General features: G+C 34.0%; 1 pseudogene; it reads right to left on the bottom strand.

Moving 5' to 3' along the window:
• Positions 1 to 5605: 5605 nt before the first annotated feature.
• LOC125155903 (uncharacterized) lies at positions 5606 to 5738 on the bottom strand (annotated as a pseudogene).
• Between the last annotated feature and the right edge of the window lie 368 nt (positions 5739 to 6106).

Below are 6106 nucleotides of genomic sequence, written 5' to 3'. Positions count from 1 at the left end.
AAGGAAATTCCAATACATGCTACAATATGGATGGACTCTGAAAGTATTATGCTAAGTGAAATAATACAGACTTAGAACAAATATTGAAATTGTGGATGATTCCACTTATATGGATTAGTGGATGATTCCACTTATGTGGATTACTTAGTATAGAAAAGAGGAGAAACACAAAGGAGAATCGTGGTTAGCATGGACTGAGGAAAGGAGGAAATGGGGAATTATTGTTAATGGGCATGGAGTCTCAGCTTGGGATGTTTAAAATATTCTGGAAATGGATGGCGATGATGGTTGCACAACAGTGTGAATGTACTTAGTGCCACAGAATTGTACACCTGAAGATAGTTAAAATGGTAAATTTTATGTTTTACATATATCTTATCTAAGTAAAAAATGAAGAAAAATTAAAAACAACTAAGAAAGTAATTGAATGAAATATTTTTAAGACCTCTAATGTCTCCAAAACTGCTGGAGAAAATGAGGAAAAATGTCATAGAAAGAGATATGTCATTGATTAGAAAAATCAATAGTGTAGCAATGTCCATTATACTTAAACTGATCTGTAGAGTTAACGAGATTCTAATAAAAATACCAGTGATTTTTCATTGTTTTACTTTTTTAAAAATCATGAAACTAATTCTAGAATTTATGTGGAAATACAGAGGACCCAAAATAACCAAAACAATTTATTTAAAAATAAAAACAAAGTTCACGAACATATGCTACTTCATTTTATAATGTAATATTAAACTAAAGTAAATAGTACAGTTTGGTTTGGCCATAAAGTTAGACATAAAACAATATGACAGAATGGAAAGTACAAAAATCGACTTGTATATAGATGGTCAATTGATTTCGAAAAGATTCACCAAAGTAATTCAAAATGGAAATGATTCTCTTTCAACAATTGATTCCAAGACAGCTAGATATCTGAATGGGAAAAAAAATAGACACATATACATACATAGAGAAAGAGAACACATTCTCCCATTATAATGACAATTAGTTTAAAATATATTATAGATTTACGTGTAAAAGGTGAAACTAAAAACTTCTAGAAGTAAACAATTAGAGAAGAGAAAATTTTGTAGACAGGACTCAGAAAGCAATAAATATTAAATGATGATAAACTGGACTTCTTCAAAACTGATACCACTATTCAAAAGGAGATCTCAAGAAAAGAAGAAGGCAAAATACAGTCTATGAGAAAATATTTACAACATACAAATGACTTGTATTCTTAATTTTATAAAGAACTCTTACAAAAGAATAGTAAGACAAGTCAATATTAAATAGGCAAGAGATTTCAAAAGACATTAAAAAAGAAGTTATCTGAATGGCAAATAAGCACATGAAAAATTGCCCAATATGAACAGCCAATTAAAACCATGATGGAATATCATTTCACAATCACTACCATAGCTAGAATTCACATCATTGGCATTTCCAAGTGATAATGAAGATATGGGTCAATTTGAAATTTCACGTACTGCTGCCTAGAATGGTGCCACCTCTTTGGAAAAGAAGTTGGAAGTTTCTTATAATGTTAACCATACATTTATAATATGACTGAGCAATTCCGCTCCCTGTATTTATTGAGGTATAATGAAAACATATGCTTATAGGAAGATATGTACATGAATGTTCATAGCAGCTATTACAAAAAAATCATATCCAAAAGCAAAACAACACAAGGGTCAACCAGAAGGTGAATGAATAAACAAATTGAGGCATATTGATACAACGAAATACCACTCCACAATAAAAGTAACTACTGATTCCTTCATCCACATAGATTGATTTAACAGACAAATTGCTGGTAGAAATAACCTAATGCAATAGGATGTTGGGAGATGATTCTTCATGGGTTTCTTGTGTTCCTGCACTTGTGAGTAGGAAACATCTTCTGTTTTGAACTATTTTTTAAGGATGTCTACAGACCAAATAGTCTTGAAAGATAGCTTTAGAGTCTCCCATCAGGACGGAAGATAGATTTGTTTTCTGATCATAAAAACAAACAACAACAACGACACAAAACCCAACCAAACAAAAACAAAACTTCTGAAGCAAAGTTTGGCCAAACTTACCATTAGCCCTCTTTTAAGGTCTAACGTTTCCTCGGCTCTGGATTCCTGAACTGTGACGCAGACCTACTAAAGCACGCTCAGCATTTACCTCTGCTGCTGTCTACATTCTTCTGTGGTTAGCCTGGCTTGGACTTTCTGGAGGTTTTCATTCCCTTTTTCTTAGGCGTTTTCTCAGTGACTTCTCCATCGGCTTCAAATCTTTCCTGTCATCCGTACCTCGAGAGATTCATTCCCTACAGGCTTGACCCTTCTCTAGCTGTAGACTGCTGCCCTAGTTACCTGTTACTTGAGACTTACTAGGTTTTCTGGTTTAAGGTATGGAAGGGGTTGGATTGTTCTCTGTTGTTCCCATTTACCCTCTTAGTCAGGCAAGGTGTCCCTGATTATATATCCAATGAGGATTTAGGGATTCTGCCTTCCTCCAGTGGGTCAAAAATGTTTTGTTTGTTTATTTGTTTTGCCACTCTCCTGTAAGTAGGAAGATCTCTCCACTCCTTCTTCACCCCACTCCTACCCTACCAGCTGGAGTCTACCTTTACCTGTGCCCAAGGCAACAAGTTTTTCTGCCCTTCACTGAATGCCTTAAGGCTTTTGTTTCTAGGAGAAATATATTTACAATATATTGGAGATCACATCCTTTGGGAATATTTAAACTTAGCTTAACAACTGTGCATGCCAAACTAAGAAAGTGATAAAGGCACATAAATTACAAAATTATTTTAAGACTATATGACTAAAAATGTTAAAGGTCCCTATAGTAAGACACCACATCTTTCCTACTATCATCCCCCCTGCCACGGAAAAGAGAAGAAAATGGAAATATACACTTTAAAGTTTCCATCAGTAGATACATTGTTAGACCTACGCAGAAGCCAAGAAAGTATAAAGAGGCAAAGGAGGTAGAGGCTTAGATTCTGGATAAATTTGTTATTAGAGCCAGCTGATTAAGAGTTTCACCATACTTAACTTTTATTATACTCAACAAATGCTACTGTTTTAAATAAATACAATTAGGAATACTGTACTACCTGACCTTCTCTGAACACTTTCCTACAAGGACTGTTCCAAGGACTAGAGGTTATGGAATTCATCCTCTTCCTGTTTGTAAATTCAGTTGACATTTCATGGATTTTGGGTGCCTGCTGAATCAATTTCCCTTTCTATGTGTTATGCTATTTCCCAGCAAAGTCAACAAGTATACTGAGTAAAAGTAAAGAGGAAATCATCAGTAATTTTATTAAGTGGTACTGAGATCAAGGAAAGTAAATTTAAATACTAATATGCCTTTGCAATTATAGGAGAAAAATCTAAAAAAAATTAGAAAAATGTTAGAATAAATCTAGTAATTGACTAATTTAGAATTCCCACCTATGTGGTTCACTCATTCATCCAGAGTACCCCATTACATTATCAGAGTATTGTTTATCAAGAGCTCTCAACATCTGGACTCAGGATACCATGTGATTTTTCCTATATTAATTGTTTTACAATAAAAGATTAATGTATCATTTTAATACTTGACTGGTTAGTTCACTTATTGGTTTTATTTGTGATCCTATAGCATTAATCTTTCCTATTTGGATAGAATTTCCCATTGTGTATATGATCTTGTGCTGCCTTTTGCTCTCTCCTACTATGGGAAGGAAAAAAATCCCTCTCCATTCAAACCCTGGCAGCCAGTGTGCAGGCAAGTTACCTACAATTAGTTCAATCTGATGCTCCAGCTGGGACATTTTTACTTGAGCATGTGATACAAGAAGCAGGGACATTTGGAGGACTTGACATCACAGCAGTAAGGATGATCATGGCATTCAGAATAGAAACGGAAGTGTCCTAACTAGACCATTGTTGCTCAAGTAGATCCTTGACTTTAGTTTCTGCTAAGGAAAGTCCTGGAGCTCTACATAGGTCATTCCTTTCCAAGGTGATGTCTAGCCCTCCAGTTAAGTATATGTACTGCCCAGTTACCTAAGCTGATTAAAATAAAACAACACTTAGTGCTTCACAGCTAAATATAGATTTCATAAGACATAAGCAAATTCCTTTCCACAGCCTGTCCTATGACTTATGAATGATTATAAGGAGTATCTGATAATGCAAAATTGAAATTACAACCACCCTTACATTAGTTAATATTAATTAACTTAATTATTAATATTAACTATTGGAAATTAATTTAACTTAACTCAATAAACCTGACTCCATATATTGTCCTCATTGTTGTTTTGATTAAGTTTCATATGAAATTTTTTTTGAGGACATTAATGGAAAAATCCCTATGTTGAATTATGATAGCCATGAGAAGTGTTCATACTATGAAGGGCACTTGAAAACTGATTTCTTCATGGAGCAACAGAATCTTAACCTCCATTTCATTTTCATCCTAAATGGTTAGCAAAATTGCCCTTCCTATTTAAGGGTTTTGCTTTCTCACTCTCTGCCAAGAGTTTAGAGTTACATTCATGCCAGTAAATGTGCCCTTGACATGTTTCTTTAGTTGTAAGATACAGTATTCTTATGCTTACAAAATAAAGTTTGTATGAACTGTAGTAAGTAGGAAAAAACATGAAATTCTACCTAAATGCACTGTAGAGCTTAAAGTCTTAAAAGATTTCTTAAAATATGATTTTCATATTTGTTTTGATTGCTCACATCTGGAATTTATATTTGATTTAGTCATTCGGAATTTCTCTCCTTTCCAATTATTGTTCTCTTCATTTAATATTATCTGTCCAAGTTCATCAAAATAGAGTTTCATCTTGCCCTCAGTTGATTTGATCTCTTTTCTAATATATTATTCTGTCTTAAACAGTTTCTGAGAGGTTTTCGTGCATGGCTTAGCAATTTTCTAATGACTAATATCCATCTTCTTACAGTTTCTACCCTTAGTCCAGATTCTGTGCCACTGACAATATATTTCCTCTTTCATTTGAGGTACTACCACATATTTGAACATAAACAAGGATAGAGCTCTTCTCATTTCAGTTAAATTCCCTTTCTTCAGAGAATATTTTTATATATTGTTCGTTACTTTGTTTATTATTAATTTTGTGAAGATTATCATTAGAGATTTTCCATTCCCGGAAATAGAAATGATGCCTCATTATATATGAAAAAAATGACTATTGACCATATTTTGAGCATCATACTTGCACTGGTCCACTTCTTGGTATGGCAACTTTAATGTAAAAAAAACAACAACAAAAAACCTTCCCTCCTCATAAATAAGCAACTCCACAAGGTATAATTAAAAATTGCTCAGTTTATGTCTTAATTTCACCTTTCTTTCTTATCTCTATTTAAATACAAATTGTGGCTTCATGTTTATTTCTGTTATGGTTAATTTTAATAGGTTCAAGTTTTAGTCTTTAATTATTGACTGACCTTGGACAAATTTATTAATCACCGTGGGTCTCCATTCTTTTACTGATTACACGATGTTGGTAAACTTCTCTGACTTAACTCATTCATTTGCACTGAGGATTATACACTTCAAGATTTGTTTTTTTGTCCAGGAATGAAAGAAATGCCGTATTGCAGCGCTTGCCATATTACCTAACATATTTTAATTATCCAATATACATTTCCTGCTGTATATTAAATGGATAAGAACAGATACTACACTTGATCTTAGCCAAAAGGCCGAGAAGCGATATTTCCTGTTGTATAAAAACATGGTTTCTGTTTGTTTTTTGTTTTTTTTTTTTTTGTTTGAGAGAGATAGAGATAGAGAATGGGGGAGTGGGGCAGAGAGGAGGGGTGCAGAGACAGCGAGAGAATCCCAAGAACACTCAGCTATCAGCAGGGAGCCCGATGTGGGGTTCAAACCCATGAACCATGAAATCATGACCTGAGCTGAAATTAAGAGTCAGACACTTAATCAACTGAGATACCCAAGCGCCCCCAAAAATATGTGCTTTTTAAAATATCTATTTAGGGCACCCAGGTGGCTCAGTCAGTTAAGTGACCAACTCTTGATTTGGGCTCAGTTCATAATCTTAGGGTTTATGGGTTTGAGTCCC

The sequence above is a fragment of the Prionailurus viverrinus genome, chromosome F1, assembly GCF_022837055.1.
Source record: "Prionailurus viverrinus isolate Anna chromosome F1, UM_Priviv_1.0, whole genome shotgun sequence".
Taxonomy (NCBI): Eukaryota; Metazoa; Chordata; class Mammalia; order Carnivora; family Felidae; genus Prionailurus; species Prionailurus viverrinus.
This window is presented reverse-complemented; position numbering and strand designations above follow the sequence as displayed.